The sequence below is a fragment of the Amblyomma maculatum genome, chromosome 9 (assembly GCF_055883805.1).
Source record: "Amblyomma maculatum isolate TAMU_Amacu chromosome 9, ASM5588380v1, whole genome shotgun sequence".
Taxonomy (NCBI): domain Eukaryota; kingdom Metazoa; phylum Arthropoda; class Arachnida; order Ixodida; family Ixodidae; genus Amblyomma; species Amblyomma maculatum.
The window spans coordinates 127,414,414-127,437,134 of NC_139352.1; the positions used below are offsets into that span (position 1 = coordinate 127,414,414).

Below are 22,721 nucleotides of genomic sequence, written 5' to 3' on the forward strand. Positions count from 1 at the left end.
ACATTATGTCACTTCTCTGCTTTTAAGCCACCAATCTTCCAGACGTTTTTTGCTAGTTTCCACCGCCGGTTTATTCACCCGGCCACTGTTATCTCTAAACCCCAGAGCTTCAGGAACAGTGATTGCGCCTGCATCAACTTCCGGATGAATATCATTACATTCGAGTATAATATGGTAAATTGTTTCACTGGAGTTACCACATACAGCACATGCGTCATCTCCATTGTTAAATTTCTTTTTGTAGCTGCGTGTTCTAAGGTACCCTGATCTAGCTTCAAAAAGTAGGCCACTGCCTCTTGAGTTATCAAAGAAATCTTCCTTCCTGATCTGCATTTTCCACTTTCGGTATAATTCCACACTCTGTTTCTTTTCCATCGAATTTACCCAATTTTTACCTTCTGTGTTTTTCGCCTGTTGCTTAATGCTCTTTATTTCTCCGTCCTTGTGACTAGCATACTTACTAGTTAGTTTCCTAGTTCTTTTCCTCCATTGTGAGTCAACGCTTTTTAAGTACAGGTATTTAAATACTTTAGCTGCCCATCTGTTACTGTCCAATTTCCTCAGGCGTTCCTCATATAATATGTTACTCTGAGCTTCCCGTACTTCGAAAGATGCCCAGCCCATATCTCCCTGTATCGCCTCATTTGTAGTTTGCCGTGGGCACTTATAGTGCTAATCGTCCAACGGATCTCTGATTTATTTCTAATGTCGACTGTACCTCTGATTTTAGGCACAAAACCGCATTTCCGAAACTAAGTCCGGGCACCATAATTCCTTTCCAAATACCTCTCAAAAACCTCATACTTATTGTATCCCCACAATGCCTTATGCTTCATTATCAAGGCATTCCTTCGCTCTTTGGCCTTAAGTGATTGCTCATGCTTTCCAATGTATGCCAATCCTTCGTTTACCCATACCCCCAGATATTTTTATTCGGCTACTCTAGGTATTTCATGGTCTTGTATTTGAAGACCCTGATCAGTTGAGCCGCTGAAAATCACCAGACCCGACTTAACTGCGCTGAAACTGAAGCCTAGAGCGTCCCCTTCGTCTCCGCAATACTTAACTAGAGTTTGCAATTCTTCCAGACTCTCAGCTAGCAGCACAATATCGTCTGCATACACCAAACCGGGGAGGCGCTGCTCTACCGCCTTTCCACCTAATTTATATGACAGGTTAAAACCTAGGTTACTGTCTTGTATCCTCCGTTCCAGGTTTATCATATAAAGCATGAACAGCACCGTTGATAGAGGACAGCCTTGTCTTAATCCTTTGCATACTTTGACATCTTCTGTACTTCTTATCCCTTCCCACGTAATTTCTACTTTGTTATCCCGGTATTTTTACTGTAGGAATTCTATTATCTCATAACCGATACCGTCTTTTAATATGTTCCACAGGAGTTCCCTGCTTACGTTGTCGTACGCCCCGCTTATGTCCAGGAAGGCCAAATACAAAGGTCTATTTTCCACTCTAGATATTTCGATGCATTGGGTAAGCACGAACAGGCTATCATCTAAGCGCCTACCATTTCTAAAGCCGTTCTGAAGTTCTCCGAGTATCTTGTTACTTTCTACCCATGCTTGCACCTTTAATTTCACCGCCTGCATGGCTAGCCTATACATAACAGATGTTATGGTAATCGGCCTGTAGGATTTTATGTGCATCCTGTCTCCTTTCCCTTTATAAATCAAATTCATTTTACTCTGCCGCCAGCTGTCCGGAATTTGCGTATTCGTTATGACTGTTTCCAGAGCTTTTAACAACGTTTCCTTACTTTTTGGACCGAGTTCATTAATCAGCTTGATCGGAATTCCATCTATTCCTGTAGATGTGTTTTTAGGAATATTTTTTTGTGCCTTTTTCCAGTTTAGATTGGTCAGTTCTAAACTGCTTTGTATTCTGCTACCTTGTGTTGCTTCCTGATTTGCGGAGATTACCCTAACGTCGCTCTTAAATGACTCGGCTATAACTGATGTAATGTAGTTCACTGCGTTGTCTCCCTTTAAACAATTTCCCTCGTTATCTTGAATCCGATCCTGCTCCTTTGATGCTTCTTCCCTAGCCAGCTTATATGGTTCCAGAATTTTCTTGCTCCGCCTCTAGAAGCATCGTGTATGTCAGCCATCCAGCGATCGGTGGACTGCCTTTTTTACTTTTTACGAGGGCCTGCACCTCAAGTTTCTTTTGTCGATATGATTCCCAATTTTTGGTCGGTTTCCTCCTGAGATATCTGTGCTTTTTTGCCATTCCGTGTTCCCTTGAAGCAGCCCGTCGTTGTTCAATAGCTTCCCTGATTTCCTTATTCCACCAGCTCCATGGCTTCCTCTTTCCATTCCAGCGGTTTGCTACTTTAACCTCCTGAATTTTCCTCCTTATGAGTAGTTCTACCTGTTCATAATCCCAGTCTTCCATGGGGCTTTTCTCTTTTGCTTCCTCTATGTCTGCTGCTATCTGCGCTATTTGATCGTCGTTTAATTTTGCGTTTACGTTTTGTCTAAGTTCTATTTCTCTTTTCATCAAGGGCCCCATCTGCAGACTATTACGTTTATGATCACTTTCCAGACTACACTCCCCTTCTTCGTCTATTTCCATTTTTCTGACCTTGCTATAAATTTCCTGCGACATTAGACAATAAATGGTCGTCTGCCTGTTGCGGAATTCCCACGTGATTTGGCCTTCACATTTTGTTTCTCTATTTACTATAACTAGATCACGTCGCTCACAGAAATCTAGCATTAGCTTCCTATTACAATCCGTGTATCCATCCAAATCGTCGATGTGGCCGTTCATCTCCCCCAGCAGAATAATATTGGCCCCGTTTCCAAACTGGCTTATATCGTCACTGAGACATTGAACAAAATCCCTGTTTTCTTGCATGCATTGATGTCCTGTTCCTAAATAAACTACCCCTAGCCATGTCCTTATGCCGGCAACTGTTCCTGAAACCCAGATATGTTCTTTACAAGATGATTTAATTCTTTGCCAATTTGTTTCCTGGTGTATCAACATACCTACCCCTCCACCCTTTTTTTCCGTTCTCGTTCTGTTGCACCCTTCCCAGACGTAGCCTTCTATAAACGGCGGATCTTCTAGATCCCTGACATGAGTCTCGCAAATAGCGTACACACCTATTTTGTCATCCTTCAACTGCTGTTCTATCTCTAGCCATTTCGCCCTTTTTCTACCTCCTTGCATGTTTATGTAGCTGATCCTAGTGTTAAATTTCTTTTTTGTACTTTTCTTTCTCGACCTACTCTTTGCCATTTTTTGGGGCTCAGCCTCTGTCATTTCACTTTCTTCTGCTTCACTTCTAACTACCTCTGTGCACGGAGTCCTCGCGGACCCCCTAAAAAAGCTACAGCCCTGCCTGTCAGGCGCCAGCCGATCTCTGCTCCCACCCTTCTGTTAAAATGAATGCCATCTCGCTGAAAAGCCCTACCAAAACCTGCTTTATGCACTACCCTGTTTACCTCAACCACTTTGAAACGCTTCTCCAGGCTTAACTTTCTTATGTCCTGATTAACTGTCACCACGTCCTTTTCCAGCTTTCCGTTCAATCCTAGCACCTCTGGTACTGTGTATACAACTATCTGCGTTTGCTGTGCTATCTCCTTGATCTCGTCAACTCCCTTAGCTAAACTTTCCACCACTCCTGCAGCGTCACCATTTAGGACATCGTTTAGCCCCGCGGCTACTATTACCATACAGCGCTCTGCGGAATTCTTCAACAGCCTATTTTTACTCTCTTTCTGCACTGCCCTAATTGTGCTCCATGGGAAGGCTCCAACTAACACTCGCTTATCACCCTTTACACGTTCCAAGATATCTCGCTTGCACCTGCTCATGTTAGAATCTCCGGCGATAAGCACCTGGGCCTTCTCTCTCCCTCTCCCAACTGTTTCCTCCTGCTTTCGGTTATCTGTGTCTTTATCTCTGGGCTTTACATTCTTCCTTACTTCTTCCCTTTTTTCCGGCTTCTTAGTAGCTGCTTCTAAATACCTCTGACGATTCGGATCCGCCTGACCTACTTTGCTTATGCCTTCCATGCCAGTGCTGGCCCCAGCCACGTGGCCCGCACTGGAAAGTTCGTCCTCGTTGGTTCCAAGGATAAAGTCGCCCCCCCCCCCCCCCCCTTTTTCTTTTTTTTTCAATTTGAGGAAGCTGTCCAAGCAGTTTCTGATTTTCCGCCCTTAACAAATGTACTTCATATTCTAAATCATCCACACGAGACACTAAACTGCCCCTTTCTTGATCAAATCTATCTAGACGCGCACTCAGTACGCAACACCGACACAAAAAGTCGCTGCCTTCCGCTTCACCTACAGAATCAAAACGCGTTTCCTTGAGATTAACCTGCGGCTCACACTGAGTACACTTTGCCTTCTTTTGATTGCACATCTTAAGCGCTCATCGACTGAACTATAACTGTTACGAATTCTTAGAATATAGAAATTGCCAAAAGAAGACACAGAAACGACTACCAAACACGCGTTAAAAACTAAATCTGCGAATGCCAATAGCCTAGAAAGAAAAATATTTATCTAAACATTTTAGCTAAACAATGAACGCCAAGAAAACCTAGCTGCCGGCACGAAAAACCAGGCCGCTAGGACCAAGAGCTAAAATCTATTCTTTAGGCTGCACCTAACCTAACTAGCTGAAAAAGAAATAAAGTTAATAAAAGAAAGAACTCATCTATTTGACGCTGCGGAAGCTCCCGCTGTCGCCAGTCCGTCCGTTTCCGGTAGCCACGTGCAATCGGAGGAGCGATGGAACACGCGTCCGCACCACAGGGCTGTCAACTGCTGAGGCGCTATCTAGCGTAGAAACCCTTATTACAGTGTAGTACCCCACGTGACTTCACCTCAGCAAGCTGTCGCTGAGTTTCGTAACTGCACACTGTTCTTTTTTCTTCTAGGGGTGCTTGTCATAATTTATTATATTTTGAGCTCTCTCTATAGCGTTCTTAAATAAAAATTACTGCCGATTTGCATAGTTAATCAAATGTGAAGTAGGTGCGTAGCACTGCTTAGGCGCGGAGGTAAGCACAAGCTGCTTCATGACGCGACGAGTGGCTCGGAGCCGAGGTCCAGGGAGCACCACGCGTGCACGTCTGCTGTCCTTGAAGGCTGAGGAGTGACTGGTGCGAGGAGAGAGATGCCGAAGTTGACGCGCGAGCGACACACTACTGCTCACTCCGGAGTAACATACGCTTGTGCAACGGTGCCCAGTGACGGCCGCCATGTCTTCAACTGACACGCTCCTCTCTCTGTCTTACTCTCTCACTGGGTGCATCTATGCGGTCGCTCCGCCCCCTCAGTGTTAAAGGGCCGCTATCCAGGGAAGGACCTTTTAAGCAAAGGACCCCAGTGTTTCGATCAGGTGCCGGAGGTAGTCTGTGCAAAATGCTACAGTGACGCGCGCGCCGCAAAGCAACGAAAATACAAATCAAAGCTTTCTCATGTTCTCCTTCGGGAAGCCAGCTTCCCCTTTCCGGTGGCCCGTCGAGCCGCAGCTATGACGTATTAGTCGAAAACGACGTCCATTGGTCTGTCTCGCTGTCTGAGGGTGAAGGACGGGTGTCTATCGCTCGCTGCGCGCTTTTCCCTCGCCACGGCTGGACTGAATCCAGCGGCGCGCGCTCCCTCGCCCGTTGTTTTTTTTTTTTTTTTTTTTCGCGCAGGCGGAGTGCCATGCCCCACCTCCCGCCAAACGCGGAGGAGGAAGGGGAATTTGTCTTGCAGAGGCTAGACGACAGAGCAGGAGAGTGAAAAACCTTTGCGAGGGGACAGGAGGAGAGAAACGCGACAGAATCGAGTGATTACGGTGGCTGTAACTGCGTTATTAGTTACTCTTTTCAAAAACAATTTGCGGCCTTGCGTTCTGGGGGCGAATTCTCAGTCACCGGGGAAGAAAATATTTTCGACCGGAGGGTGGGCAGTGGGCCTTTAAGTCTCCTGATGTGGGCGTTGCCGCTTCCCCTTCGTCCTCTTCAATTTCAAGCAGAGACGGGCGGACAAAGAGACAGAGGGAGCGGCTTGTGCTGCAGCTGTACGGCCGCTCAGCCTCCTCAATGCTGAGCCGCGTGAAGCGCGCGTCTCCACCTTCCCTTTCTCCACTTCAAGTTCACGAAGAGAGAGAGTGAGCGGCTTCGGACAGACATCAGCGAAATCTGTGATTGCGGCTAGTAGTGCTACGCACTAAAACCACCCCTCCTTTCGCACCTCGAGACCGGCCGGGCCGCGAGAAGCATGCTTTCAGGTTTTTCCACTAGATGGTGCCACAATGTTTGGAAATCCGTGAATGAAGCGATGATAGTGCCCACTAAAACTTAAGTCGACGAGGCGTGCGTTAATGCACCGTAACAGCATTGAGTGTGAAACTGAAAAGGACGTCACTCTACGCAAAAAAAAAGTCTGCTTACTGTCTGGAGAGTGAAATTTATGCGTGGGTGCGTCTTTTTTGTCGACCACAAGTTGTCATTGCAGTCGCTGCTCATGGTTTCCAGCATCGGACTACATAAAAATGGGCGCATACACTGATCAAAAAATTTTCAGTAAAAGTTTTCTATGGCGTTTCTACCAAAATCGTTAGGTAATAGAACATTTTAGAACGCGTAGATTTGCCTCGTGTGTGCGGCGCCACGACAGGGCTCTGGGTTTGTTTAGAGGTCTAGGGGATCGGTGCCGGTTCGTATAATGCAGCCTTCAGTAATAAACATCTATCTGCGCCTTCCTTATTTAAGAGCGACAGCGCAGGCGAGCATTGATTGCTGGCTGTGTCCTCAAGGGTCTTGCTCCTGGCCCGAACTCCATAGGGTTTTTTTTTTCGCGTGATTTCTAAGGCAACAGCCGAGGACGCATCACAATGACGCGCTGTAACAGATATGCCAAGCCCTTTTCGTGTTTTCGCCCAGAATTTTTTCTGGTCGGTGTCAGCGCGTGATACCAGTCTGTAAAAGCGAGCGATGCGCCATGTACGGCACCATAAGCGACACGCAGATGCCAATTACCACGCGTCATTGAAAACAACTTTAGATAATACTATATACAATGACTGTAATGTTAACTTTACATGTCTAGTTTTATTTTTTAATTTTCCTTCCGTTTTTTGGTTGGTTGGTTTATAGGGCTTTATGTCCCAAAGCGACTCAGGCTGTGAGAGACGCCGTAGTGGAGGGTTCCGGAAATTTCCACCACCTGCAGGCTCTTTAACGTGCACTGACATCGCACACGGGCGCCATTGCGTTTCTCCTCCATCAAAAAGCGGCTGACTCGGCGCATCGTTAGGCACAGTGGTCGAGTGAATGCCATAACCATTGCACTACCACGGCGGGCATTCTTTTTTAATCATAGAGGCGTTTACATTGTTGCAGAAGCACTGTGGCTCCATTCGCTGTTTGAACGTAGATGAGGACGCGGCTCGGTATTGGATGCACACACACACACACACACACACACACACACACACACACACACACACACACACACACACACACACACACACACACACACACACACACACACACACACACACACACACACACACACACACACACACACACACACACACACACACACACACACACACACACACACACACACACACACACACACACACACACACACACACACACACACACACACACACACACTGTTACGTTTGTGGCTCGCGTGCTCATCCCACCGCTGCCACCAGTTATTACGTTTGGGTCGAGCGTCTGTGGTATCGCAACGCTGCCACCAGTTATTAAATGCCGCGCGCGGCCCCTCGGTAGCGTTGGCCTGGCGGCTCCGTGGCTCGGCAGACGGCATCAACGGTCCCAGCAAAGCGAGGCGTCTTCTAACGAAACAACCTTTACTACAATATCATGAAGAAACGGGCAGAGAAGCTGACCCGGAGAGACTACTTTGACGCGCCGTTGACACGACGCTAGACACCAGCTGTGTGAGGGTGTCTGTATTCTCTCTGGGTCAGCTTCTCTGCCCGTTTCTTCATGGTGTTGTAGTAAAGGTTGTTTCGTTAGAAGACGCCTCGTCTTTGCTGGGACCGTTGATGCCGTCCGCCGAGCCATGGAGCCGCCAGGCCGACGCTACCGAGGGGCCGCGCGCCGCATGTAATAACTGGTGGCAGCGGTGCGACACCACAGGCGCGCGACCCAAACGTAATAACAAACACACACACACACACACACACACACACACACACACACACACACACACACACACACACACACACACACACACACACACACACACACACACACACACACACACACACACACACACACACACACACACACACACACACACACACACACACACACACACACACACACACACACACACACACACACACACACACAAATAAACAAACAAAAAAATGAAGCACAAGAACAAGGACTACAGTATGAAGCGCACCCAACAACAACTAGCCCAACAATTAGTATTGCTCGGTATTGATAGCAGACACGATCTAACGAGCGCAGTTGGGAACACAGTATTGCTTGGAAATGGCTTTGTATCATATTAACTGCGTGCCTATGCTGTAATGTGTAATGTAATGTGCTACCCTCAGCAACGTCATGGCCCCGCGATCCCGCCGCCGCCTCCCCCGCACCTGAAGTTGGTTGACCGGCTACACGTAGTGTCGGTTCCCCTGCGACGCGCCGTGCACAATGTTGCGAATTGTGAAATGCTGCATACGAGGGAGGTCGAGGGGGACGCGTACGAAGGGTGCGTATTGCTCGCGCGCTGGGAGAGAACGATGAATTGTGCGCAGGAAAACGAGCAGCAAAAAAAAAAATAAAAAAATAGTCTGTCTGTGCGCTGTGCGCTTTCTGTCTGTGCGCTTTCTGAGTGCCACGGGGGAAAGGAGAAATGAACAGGTGCGACTACTCGCGATTGGGGGTGGCTAGGGAGGCATCAGTAGTATGAGGGAGGCAGGTAACTGTGACGTGATATCTGGTTTTGTCAGAGCTTTCACAGGAGCCCGCCAGGTGCAGCGATTTGAGAAATATTCATTAAACTATTTACAAATTTCCGCTCATTTCTGTTCATAATGTGGATTGTTTTGGTCACTCCCAATGTGATAGCTACCATCTGCGCTGAAAATTTCGGCGGCAATATTTTTTTATTCAGCATACCTTTAACACTTGCGATATCAGTGCATAAAAATGGCGCTCCTCCTATCTCCCCTCAACTCAACACGCGCAGACACCACTAAAAAACGAAGAAAACATCTCGGGAACTCTGCACAAATTAGCGTGCACTCCTGCCGAGCACGACTTTCTACGAGATCCTTTTCTTCTCGCACTGCTGGGGTCTGTCCCCAGTGTCAGCTTTGGTACCGTCTTCCGTGGTTTTACCAACGGCGGCCAGTCTCCTCGCGGAGTTGACGCCATAGCATCGACTCAGCATGGATGCTGGCAGACTAGCGTGCAAGGGCTTACAAACATGTTGTCTTCGTTTTTAGCGAGGAGCACTTTCATGAGCGATAGGCACATCTCGGTGCATAACGAATGGAACAACGGCGAGAGCACGGACTGATGACCGCTACAAAGTTTAGATATCGGATTACAGGTGAGCACGAATTATTCGTCCGCGAATGTTACGAACTGAGATTAACAAAAAGGATAGTATAGTGTTTTTTTTTTTCTTGAAGTCCTGTCGCACATCGTTTAGGAAGTGTCAATGCGTAACGTTCACGCGTGTTTTATCTCATGAGTGCGCATAGTCCGAGCCAGAATCGACGGCGCAAAGCATCAGAAAAGCAGCTCGGCATATGCAGTTCGGCAGCGTAGGTTGTCACCGATTTCCGCAGCTACACGCAAGCGGCTGCGCTAGAGACGCAACGAAGCGGGTGATTCCAAAACGCCGTCCGCCGGGGCTTCGATTCAAAACAAACAAGGCTTAATGACGACCAGGGAGCAGCGCACGACCGGAGAGAGCTCAGTACAAGCAGACGACAGGACAGAAAACCGGAAGTGCGGCACTCATTTTTGATATCGCACGCCCCACGCGCAGTAAACCTGCGCACAAATGACTTAATTTCTTTCTGAAACGATAAGTTATTCCGGAAAGTAAAAATGTGAAGTATCTAGTACCTTTATTTTTGTAAATGCAGGGTGTGACGTTGGCATAGCGAACCAATGATAGCCCTCAAGCGGGTAACGCAATAAGCCAGAGGGACACATTAGGCCAGAACTCGCGTAAAAAAGCGGCGCTGCTGATCGCTGCGAAGCGCAGAGGTGGCAATTTTAAAATTGCCATTTATTATTGCCAAAATTTTAAAATTATTGTAAAATATCGGCTAGCTTTTGAGGTTTAGTACGGGGCATGAATGCCCAGCGGCCTGTACTCTACTAAACATAAGCATTAGCTAACCAACCTCAGACCCCCATTTCTGGGACTCTTTAGTTTAACAGCGTCTGTGGGTATTTGAGTCGGGCACAGTCTTCTCTGCAGTAAGTTACATCAGCACAGAATTCAGATATTGTACAAGATGAAGCAGACGACGCGTCGCTTGCGCGCTAGCAGACGACTCTTTGCAAGCCACGCCCAACACTTTTCCGCGCAAGTTTTTCGTGGCTGTCGTTAGTCGGCGCCAGCGGCAGCGGGCGATACATCTCGAAATAAATGCCTGTATATGTTTTACATTTTACGCAAGTTTGATTTCATTTTATATCTTTGTTGCTACCTCAGCTGCTCTAAGCAAGGAAGCGCGCAAAGTTACAACCAAGCGTGTGGATGGTCAAGATGGCTTCAGCTTCTTCAACCCTGGCTGCCCCAACGCTGTACGCATCAACAATGGCGACGCCCTTAGTGGCGACTATCAACGCTATAATTCTAGAGCAGTATATCAACGCTATCAACACCAAGGTCAACACTGTAACCGTGGCTACGATTTCAAGTAAGTTGAACTCTTTCTTGAGATTTTAAACAAGTTGATTGTCTCAGTTAAAGCAGCGATGTCGCAAAGTGCTTGTCTTTTGTGCTTATGTCAAAGTTCGTTGGAGAGACAGAGAAAAACTGGAGGGCGTAAGTTTGCCGCTCAGCGCTTGTCATCTCGAAGCGACACAAGGAGCGCTCCTTTGACTCCTCCAGCCAAGCATCGATGCCGGGGACAACAAAAGGCTCATCTTTGACGACAAAATCTGTGGTACAAATTGATTGCATGTTTCGATCTTTGTGTTTTTTTATGGTTTGAGCTCTGGGACGTTGCTGGAGTACAAGTATAGCAAGGAGTACAAGCGTCAATATTTGAGGTGTTTGTTACTGATGAAACCACATGCTCTACGGGTCGCCATAACTTGCTGCTGCCAAGCCAGCGGATGTCTCTCTCAATATGCGTGAAACTGGTCAGCATTCAGCGCCGTTGTCTCGAAGGTGAAGGCAAGAGACAGGACAGCGGTGTTCGTGCATCGCAACCCTACTGCTCTTTTTGGTTCACATTGCCGTCTAGGTGGAATTTGAGGCTATAAATTCAGGTAAAGAAAATTATCTTTGTTTTGTGAAATTGAGAGTCAATATTTTACTTTTTTTAATTCCTTTTTTTATTTCCCGAACTCCTGCAGGGAAAAAGGTCTGAAACAGAAACTCTGGGGTCCAGGTATGGGAATGCTAGATTGCAGCAGGCAACCTTACATTGTTTCTTGCTTTGGCACTTTATCGGTGCACTGATCGGTGTCCTCAAGGGTGCCTGGTTAAAGAGCCAAGCTCATTACCAAGGTTTAGTACTCGCAGCTACATGACCAGTGAAACCTACGAGCCTTTCATTCTACCCCACAAGTATGTCTTGTAGAAGAATAACAATGCCCGGGGCATGCATGCAGAAGACACGGAGATTACATTATGCGCAGCTGCTTGTAACACAGGGCCATTTTTAAATACATGTGTTGTTATTGTTTCTGAATTCAAAAAATGAACAGAAATGTTTTCAAGAAAATCATGGCTTTAAATGAACTCCCTTCCCGGTTAGAGCTTGAAAGTAATAGTGTCCCCGATTGCAAGGACATGTACTGCATATGGTCAGAATGGGGCACTCATTCGTGTGTGCCAGGCGCATCAGCACAACCATGCTTCTGAAATTCTAACAGCTTGCCAGTCATTCAGTAACACATACAGAGTCTTATGTAAACTGACCATGGCATAAAGTAGGATACAGGCTTTTTTCTTTCTTTTTTTTACCTTTTTCAGGATGCCTGATACTTCATGCCTCGGTAGGGTTACAAGAGAACACTTTGATCAGCCTGTGTTCTTATTGCCTTCCATATGCATTGGCTTTGTTAATGCTTGCATACACGCATCCTTGTGTTTGCACAGCAGATCATTGTGTAGCCTTTCTTGGTGACTGTTTCACAGCTCCTCTGTAAATGGGCAAGAACCAGAGCGTTGTCAAAGGCTCATTCTCTATGCACGACCTCACACAGTGTGCATTGCAGACATGGCTGCTTAGGTTTGGGGGTGGTTACTCACATGAGCTTGCTGGTTTTGCATGGCTACTGGCATTTTGAGGCTGCATCAGTGCCATGGTAATCATGCTACAGGAGCGAAACCTGCACTGTATACAAATCCGTAAGCAGTGGGAAACTTCTGATTGCAGTATTCGACCAAACTTGAAAGTATTTCTGTAAAATATGTGTTTCTGGAATAGTATGCGGCCTAGTTTTGCTCTAAAGGCATGTGACTTAAATCATTAGTTAAATGCATGCTTCCTTAAACAAAAGCCAGTGAAATATTTTGCATAGTTGGGACAGAATGGCTATGTTTTTTGGAATAAACCAAGTGTTTTCTCATGCATGGGAGCTGTCACTTGAGCATGTAGAAGCAGCCGAGCATTGCTTGTTCTTCAATTGCTAATGCAACTGTTTACAGTGGAAGTCAACTGAGGGTGGTCACTTTACATATGGTGCATTCATCCACAGTGGTTGGGCCACTTGCTTAGTGCTGCGTATTTGTAACACCACGTGTGAAATAATTCAGGGTGCCCTTGGTGACTCAAGGAAGGCAGTAGAAAGGAGGCCGCTTGTCCTAAGCATGATGCAGCGGTTAGCACCAGGTAAAAACGGGGTGCCAAGGTGTTTAGCCTTGGCTTTTTAAAGAAGCGTTCTCGAGAAATAAGGCTTCCCTCAGGGGTGGAGGGCTCCCATTATAGAAGTCAGCTGCCTCGGCTAGAAACACAATTTGGCTCACTTATTTATATTATGCAGAGAATCGCAGATGCCCAGGGTGTGTATGTGAAATGAAGAGTGCTATTAATGTATTATGCCGCTTTATACAAAATTTTGTACATTGTCTTCTAGCAGCTTCTTCATGAAGTGCAGGCTGTAGCTGAGAAAAATGTAATTGTTTCGGCCAGAGTAAGCATTCTTCACTTTTGAAATAAGTTCCTTTTTATGCCAGTTAACAAACAGTAAAATATATTTCTGAACTGGATTTCTACAAAACTTATACCCCTGTCACACGGGCACTTGTAAGGCCTTTGAAATTAAGGTTCTTTGCTCCAAAGGTGCTTGGCACGCAGTTACACGGCAAAGACTTGAACCTTTGCGAAAAAGGCCTGTGGCGGGAAAGGCGGTCGTCAGCGGCCTTTAAGCTGTGTAAAGCAGCAGGCCAAAGATGGGCGCCAGCAAGCGAGCTCAGAAGACAACAACGTTGAGGCAATTATAAGTTCGAATATTATGTTTAGGCCTAATTCTATTCAACGGTTAATTTAACAGTACAATGAACTTTAAAAATTTGTGCTGTTAAGATACCACTTCAATTGTTTTCAGCAACCGCCTCCACGTACACATGCTTTGCTTTCTCCTTATGCAATGTTATTACTTCATTGCTCATTTTGTGTTGCGCTCATTTTTCGTTGGGCAGTATTTGCTAGCTAATGTACTATTTATTTCATATTGCCACGCTTTAGTTCAACTTTTTTATATATTTAAAGTGATTTTGTCGGTCAACAGATAGCGCTAATTGGGGTTGTGTTGATCATCATCATCGTATCTGCCTCCTTTGCACTTTCCATGTAGCTGCACTGCTGCTCCTTTTTGGTTTTGCCACTTCAGGGCAATAAACCTTCTTTGCAGTAAAGACCTTGGAAAAGTGCCGTGTGACCAGGGTATTAAAGGGGTCGTGAAACGAAAATGTAGCAGCCCAGTTGCAATTTTCCTTGCTTCAGTAAACATTAGGTATGCCTATTCCAAAATATCTCGTCGAAATATTGCTTCTGCATTTAATAATACCATTCTGAAATCAAAGCATTTTTGCGTTCCTGAAGCGACCATGCGACCCTGTAGGCCGGAATTAGAAGTACTCGCCTACGTCATGTTTGGCCGTTTGGAAACGCAGATATAATCATTATTTCCCATGCAATAATAGGTTGCTGTTAAAGTTAGCAAATAAAAATATATTATATCAATTATTCGCTCACGCAAACGCATTTCTTCAACAATACTGTCACGTGACGCGCGGTCGGCGGCGGAGCAGGACGGGCGGTAAAGCTCACTTTACGGGTGGTGTCTGCTTCTCGCTGCGCTCTGGAACAGAGCGAGAGGTGACGCTAAAGTTCAGATTTTCGGTAACGACGGCTATACCTCGCTCCGCCGGGTACTCCAAATGACAATGGTTCCAATCTAATTTGTTGTTTTCTTTTTCTTTTTTTGTGAACATTCGTGATGGAGCACAACGTCTTCAGCAGTCTCATACCACCGGTACAACTTGGTTGTGCGGCCGCTGCTGTAATTTTTTTTATTATTATTATTCTTGGCGTCATTAAAGATACGATCTAAATACGGTTCCAGGTCAAAGAAATCGACAAGTGTGTTCAATCCGAGTGGTGGGTGGAGTGTTTCAGGAGCGGGCGCCGCGGCGCGTACTCGTATATTAGTTGCTCGCCTCCGCGCTGCATCACTGAGAATAGCGTGTCGAGCTTCGCTTCCTTTATTTCGGCCGGATGACCTGAACTATGGCACTACACGGAAAGCCGGAAACCGAAAAAAAAAAAAAAAGTTGCTACAATGTACTTGGGTGGCCCTTTCACCCTACGCGTTGTCGCAGCTTTGCTCCCCCACCTTCCCGACGCCTCTCTCGTAACCTTTCAAAAAAAAAAAAAAAAAAAAAAAACAAAAAAAAAAAAGAGGAAGCATACTTCCTACAACGTCTACAGTGCTCAGACTTCGCCTATTTTTCCTGTCACCGTTAGGTTCTGGGTTTAGGCGTGTTGTGCGGGTTTGAGTGCTCGCTATGCCAACCGTGTACGTCGCGATCGATTGCAGCACGGCGTGGAAGTAACGTTCGCTTTCACAAGTTTTGGCACACCGATTGGGCTCATGTGTTCGTACTACTTTCTACTGGAAGTCCTAAATGAACCTCGGCGTCATTCGAAGCCTCGGCATGAACCGGAAACGAAGAAAGCTCACCTCAAACGATGCGTCGTACCGACGCAAAACCGCTGGCCCAGCGCATTGGCAAAAAAAAAAGTGTAGGTCGCGTGATAAAGGCAGTAAACGTAGTTGCGATTTGTAGCCTTACAGATATGCTTATTTGAGAACTACTCGACTCGCAGAAGCCACCAGTTCTATTTGATTGTTTCCTGCCAGATTGCCCTCATAGCAGTAATATGCGCATTTTGGATTTTTTTTTTTATTTTGAACGATACCGTGAGGCCAGCACAACAGGTGCCCCTACCAGCATATCGTACCACCCAGAACAGGCCCCTTGGTTCCACTTCGATCACGTTCTTTCCACAGCACTCATCTAGTCCCATAGAACCTGATGAAGACTCCAAAGAGGAGGATCATGTTGAGCAGAGCTCAGAATCCTTCACATCATTTAAAAGACATTTCTAGGGTAAAAATTGTTCACCTCAAAAGCTCATACGCCCCATGTCCTTGCATTACGATGGTGTGATTACCAGATCAACCATCCAGGAGAAATGCATTCACGCAAGTGTTATTGATTGGAAAGGCGGATAGATTGGCTTAAAAGTTTAATATCTGGCCTGCTACAGAAAGAGAAGAACAAAGAGGGTCATGACTTGATTAAAATATATACAGGACTAGTAACTTGCACCACAGTCACGAGTCAAGTCCTGTGTCATGCAAGAAGCAGCAGAAAGCCTGCACTGCCTGTAGAGCTTTCCATTTCTGGCCAACCGGCCAATAAGTCCTCTGAGAGAGGCCTGTTGCCAAAACACTTCAAAGAAGTAACTCGAGTTATTGTTTTGCACGCATATACTGGGACACACCACTAGTACACGCTCCAGAGTCTCCGTAATGTCACATGTGGAACATTCTGGGCAGTCCGCCTGTCCAATTAAGTATAAATATTTGTGTGTGAAACCACATTTAGATGCAGTCTATGGAGAAAGCATGCATAATGGCATATAATTGGCAAGTGGGTATGGATCCACTAAAGCACTACCTTGTGGCCTTGAGCACAAGTAGATATAAGGAACTCAGTGATGTGTAGTGCCAAAGGCTGGTAAGGGTGTGGTGTTGAAAACTTCCAAAAATTTGTAATGCAGGCTTTGAAACTGTGAATTCACACCACTTCTAAAGTGGTTTCCCACAGATGTGGAAAGCCTCTTACCAAGGGGCCACAAGCTCAGCAGCGGTTTGTGGAGAATTATGCCCTTAAAAAAAAGATGAGTCATGTTATGAGCGGCATCACCACAATTGTAGGCGACGCTTGCGGTGATACAGATCTGTGTATACATGGATAGAGTTGTAATATTCTCACCAGATGTATGTCAGATTAAGTTGCTTGAATCTACTAATTGATATCTTGGATTTCTCCAGTATCCCGAGAACATACAAACGCACCAAAGGTTGAGTCATTACACACAGAGGTTGGGTGGGGTGGTATGGGAAGTCTTAGCGTGATAGCATTTGTAATTAATGGCAGCGGAGTGTACGTGAAAAATTGCTGTTCAGCTGCTCATCATCAGTGGGTGGCAATGGTGTTGTGCAAGTAGTCGTAAATACACACAAAGTGGTTCGTGTGACAATTATGTAGATATTGGGCAGGCACGTGACATTCTGAAGTAACAGCACAAAACGTGGATGGGAGCACAAGACGAGAAGACGACACAATGTCTCATCGTCTTCTCGTCTTGTGCTCCCGTCCACATTTTGCGCTGTTACCTCAGCATGGAAAACCAACAAGCCCAACCTGCTATTCTGGCTAACATGCCATTGTTTGAGGTGCATTGCGGCAGCCAAGGTTTATCCCAAGCACTTGCACTTCTATGTACATGTTAAACAGTACTGGGAGTGGTGCTCATATGGGTGTGTACCATTTTCCTGGCTCGGGCAATCAGATTGCAGGCGGGCTAGCACACACAGCCCAAAGCACATGTAGTAGAAGTTTGGACTGTCGAACCGCGAAGTCTTCAGTTCAATTCCTTCCCTTATATTTTTCAATTTGTATGAGTATCATACAGTCTGTGCTTGTATGGTTAAATTGCGAGGGTGTACATATCACCTGCGCTCCTGACCAACCTCACTCTGCATAAGTATTCACCAAGCAGTTTTCGTTCCATCAAAAGGCTTTCACAATATTCAGCGACACAAGCAGCTACTCAGACAGCATCAGTGTAGCATTCTTGGAGCTTCACAAATCTGTGGTTACATTGTTTACTAGCAAAACATGCACGGTATGTAGATATGTGTACTAGGACGCATAAGATGCCGTGACAATGTGGACTGCCCTTACGTCTACAGCTGCCCTTTAATCCTGTTACATTCTAGCCTGCAGTGAATTCAGCAGCAAGGTTTCACAATTAAATCATCCCAACTTTATATTTCTAGACTTGACCCCAGCACCGACAAAGTTCATTGTATTACCAGCATTTTGGTGGCATATTCAACCAGCAGGCCAATTAACTCAACGTCATGCAGGTTCTAGTGCAGATGTTTTCATGCAAACTACGGGTATCATCAACGAAGGAGGCTTTACTATACATACCTTTTCAGCACGCTGTTTTATGACTGGTTAAAGTCTGGTACATTTCAAAGTATAAGGCACATATTATTGTATGCATGTCTACAGATTGCTGATTATGCTTCCTTGCTTCTGAATGAGACAGCAAAATGCTGAAAACAGTGGCCACCTTTCAAAGCAGCTTTTGCAGAAAACGGTTTGATTTTTCTATTCCCCATGAGCCACTATTTTTCGAGGTCGTGTAAAGGTGAACGCGGCAACTAGAAAATCTAGGTTTGTCAGTGCCACAAGGACCACCACTTTGTAGTACATTTGGGCATTATCTAATGTTACCAAATGAGTGTTAGAGACATGTTGCTTTCAAAATAATTTATTGGTTGGCCGCAGGTTCATCAGTGCATACAAAATTTTTAGGCTAGAAGGAAGTTGACCTAGAGCAAGACATCTTTTATTCACGCTTCTTTGCTGTCTTCCTCTCTCCTAAATATACAAATGTGTATATACAGCTTCACAATCATGATGTGTTGAGGTCAGTGCTAAATAAAAAAAAAAAAAATGCATCCGACAAAGGTATAGTTAGAGACTGAGTACACAAAATTCATTCTAAGTGAGCCTATATATGTCTTGTAGATTCCAAGGGAAGGCAAGTATAGCAGGGGGCAGCAGAAACTCAGGCAGGCAGATAAAAAGTTTGCGGGGATCAGATGGATGCAGCTGACAGAGGATCGGGTTATTTGGATAGATATGGGAGAGACATCTATACAAGCAGGTATATACACAACTGCACAATTATGATGCATTTGCGGTCAGTGCTAAAAAAAATTCCACCCATCAAAGGTATAGGTGGGGAGTGAGCACACAAAATTCATTCTAAGTGAGCCTATATATGTCTTGTAGATTCCAGGGGAAGGCAAGCGTAGCAGGGGGCGGCAGAAATTCGGGCAGACAGATGAGATTAGGAAGTCTGCGGGGATCATATGGATGCAGCTGATGTATCTGCGGTCAGTTCCAAAAGAAGAAAAATTCTACCCGTCAAAGGTAAAGGAAGGGAGTGAGTACACAAAATTCATTCTAAGTGAGCCTATATATGTCTTTTAGATTCCAAGGGAAGGCAAGTTTAGCAGGGGGCGGCAGAAACTTGGGCAAGCAGATGAAATTAGGAAGTTTGCGAGAATCATGCACCTGGCACAGGATCGGGTTATTCGGATGGATATGGGAGAAGCATTTTCCCAGCAGTGGGTGCAGTCAGGCTAGTGATATCAACAAGACTAACAACTGGATGAGTTGGTACTGATTCATCTTAAAACCAGCCAGAAGACGAAACACGTGAGAGGAGCACAAGACAAAGTTTGACTAACAGCTGAAATGTTACTGAAGGAAAGAGGCAAAAGAAGATTTGCACAGAAATGCACGTGCACGAAAAACCCCCAAAGCAGTGAAAGCGTGGAAAGCAGAAAGGGTCTAAAAAATCAAAATCTAAAAAAAGCAAATTCCTTATGGTCACGAACCACTCGTTACAAAAGGGAAGCCACAGATCCAAGTCCAAAGGCACACTATACTGCAAAGGCTAAGGACGTGTGTGTGGCTAAGAAATCGGTCAACAGTCTTTTGGGGCCTTTTTTACATGTGCATCTCTGTGCAAGTCTTCTTTTGCCTCTATCCTTTAGTAAAATTCCAGTTATTAGTCCAGCTGTCCTGCAATTCTCTCTTCTCATATTTTCCGGCTTGTTTCAGAATGAATAAGGTGATGACTCTACAAACCTTGCGCAAACTGGAAACCAGTGTAACTGTCAGATGGAAACCTTTCCCTTATTTGGCTTGCATTACAAATAGGGAGGACTTTACTGTGATGTCTGCCGAGGCATCCCCAAAGCCAGTGCGCAAGCTGGCTGTAGCAGATGTAGTGGTGCCTCCTGTTGACAAGAGAAAAAGCAATATTCACTTTTCAGCAATATGATTTAGGTCTTTTACAAATTTGAAAGTTATTCATGCATCTGTACAATTAATTCCCGTCTAACAGAAGCTGTACAGTGTAACTTTCACTGTCAATTTATTCTCCCTGGAAGTATGGCAAACTTTGAATTCTGCTGCAGGTGATTGAGAGAGAATGAGACCCACCCAATATTAGAACTCAAGTGCAATCACAATTTGCTACTGCAGCAAAATAATGCCTGAAGGCAATGCAGCTTTTGACTGACAAAACCTGGTAGTCGTCTTACACCCTCTATACTAGTGTTGTGGCCGTTGTCAATGTCCACGCTGATATCATCCGCATAGCACGAAGATGTTAAGTATGCGACTTATGCATTAAGCAGCTCTGTGCATGGAGTCATTCTATTCGAAGGAGCCATAAACTACAAGTGCACTTCTGTCAACAGCTCTCAGTTGTCCCACAACACGGCACGTGCCAAACTTTCTGCAAGTGCCGCAAAACTACTCTATAACTTCATTTGCTAACTGTAAAATTTCCAACACTTACTCAAACTGTGGAAGTTTCGGTGTGCTGGCCTTTGGGAGAACGTCTTTCTTTCTTTTTTTTTTTTTTGGTTGTTACATTTCAGCACATGTAAAATGTCAGTGTCAAAACATTTTGGAGAGGTTTACTGTGTGCAGGTGTTGATGATGGTATCAGTGAAGTCAATTTTTTTAATTATATTTGCACACTATACAACACTCACCTAATGCAAGTGGGTAAAAAAAAAACTAGCAAATAAAACTTTGAGTGCTGGTATGGTGATTGTTCTGGCAGCAAGTGGGGACAGGCTATAACAAGAGTTGTCGGCTAGTTAGTGATCGTCTGCAGAAGCCAGTCCTGCTCTGTGTGTTTTTCTTTTCTGTGTCGTTTTTTAGTGCATTTTCCCACGGCTTCCGCAGGAGACAGGCTACTTCACTGCATGCAATTTCACTTAGCACAGAGTCCTCCGATATGAGATTGCTTTTGTACTTATTTACTGCATTTCTTGTGGCATTCCTTATGTATTTATGTTTTGAAGTGCTGCACTTGCTGAAGGTCATACCTGGCTAATAAAACAAGCAAATGTGTCCGGACAGCGTCCCCCCCCCCCCCCCCCCCTCGTTACTTCACATCAATGTGCATGCCCTTTCCATTTAGCAAGTTCACACTATCAGATGATGCGTGTTTTCTCATTTACTCGTGCATGGAATTAAGCAAACCAGTAATCTGCATGGTGAAACGTCATGCTCATGCGCTTCTACGAAAACAAGAAAAATATGAAAACCAGCGATGTGTTCGCGCTAACGTGGCGCAATATCAACACTGTAGACAGTGTAGATGATCGCAGGTAAGTAACGTTAAAGGGGAAGCTTTATTTTATTAACACTGCCTTCCGCAATAGATTTCATTACAGCATTTCTTGCTCGAGAAAATGAAAAACAGGTGCCGCTTGTTCAAGTTATCTCGCCTTTCGCTCAAGGTTCTTACCTTGTGTTCTCGACTAGCAGTCCATGATCAAGAAGCATTTGGAGTAAATGCGGATGATCTGTAACACCCAGACGGCTGCTTCAACTACGTAGTCGCCGCCGGGATCTCGCCAGATGCTCTCAAGAGCAGTCGGCATCGGCACGCACCGCCCGCAGCTGCACCTGTTCGAAAGCTTCGGTTAGCGATTGCGCACTCTCGCAACGGTCAAACGTAGGCTAGGCTGCAAGACTCGGACATACATACCAATGCGTAGTTCCGAAACGGCTGGGATCGGGAGGCTGACGGTCGGAGCTTCTGCAAGCCGGAGTTGTGCCGCGGTTACCGCGGCCTCTCGACACAAGTGTTACTGTACCGGTCGCTCGCAGGGTCCATCTTCGCCGACCTGGCACCCGAAAAGTTGCGTCGGCGTAAGGCTCAAAGCCCACGATGTAACCATGTTTTAACAGTAGCGACTATATTCTAGTTCACTATAGCAGCACAGCGACGCTGGAACCCACGGAGGAACCTAGGCATAGAGTTAATACAAAGAGTCTTTGTATTAACTCTATGAACCTAGGCGTCGGCCATATTAAAAAACCCTGCGTGAGCGTAGAGTAGGGCACAATTAGAACCTCTAAAATACACCGAGCTTGGTCAACTTTGGCTCAGCAGGCTCCGGCAACGGGAGCTTCTCATTGGCTTAGCGCTATGACGTATCTGTTGAGTTGAGGAGGACGCGCGCTAGGAAACCGAAATTCTGTTTTTGTCGCTATTAAATCAACGCGGGCGATGAAACGAATCGAGGTATATTTTATGATGCAGGACAAGGATTCCATTTAACTAAGCCGTGCAAAATTTCCGGAAAACGTTTCACGACCCCTTTAAGCTTTGCCATTAGAGGCCTATTTTGAGGTTTATCCTGGCTGGTTACATTTTACCTAAAACTTCAGTGTTGCCATCCCCAAAGTTTTCTGCTCCTTCATGCCAAATGCTTTTGGAAAAATAAAAAAAATGATTGAGAAGAGAAGCTCTATCCCTAGAGAGGATGTGCATTTTTTGTTTCAGGTTCACACTTTCAATGGAGTGCAAATCTGCTTTGTGTCATTTCATGGTTGTCGTGTCATTGTCACTTGTCTGCTCTTCCCACTGGAAAGCACCTTGTTCATGGGTGTTTTGGCCAAGACCGGCTGAAATACAGACCTGCACAGAAAACAGTGTCCTATGGGACCTCGTGCGCCAACTTTCGTTACCTTTCTCGCCGTTGAGGGCGCATGGTTGACCTGTTCGTCTGTCATTTTCATCATCATCAAATCACAAATTAATATAAACAAACTGTACCTAAATTAAAAAAAAAATAATCT

The 22,721-nt window shown here is 45.5% G+C and overlaps 1 long non-coding RNA gene across 1 annotated transcript; it reads right to left on the reverse strand.

The window, feature by feature from the left end:
- Window positions 1-18,108: 18,108 nt before the first annotated feature.
- Window positions 18,109-21,886, reverse strand: LOC146180354 (uncharacterized). The gene is made up of 4 exons (XR_014700849.1): window positions 21,625-21,886; window positions 21,382-21,542; window positions 19,701-19,852; window positions 18,109-18,475 (listed from the first exon to the last, which is right to left on the reverse strand). It is a non-coding gene; the product is annotated as an uncharacterized LOC146180354 (long non-coding RNA).
- Between the last annotated feature and the right edge of the window lie 835 nt (window positions 21,887-22,721).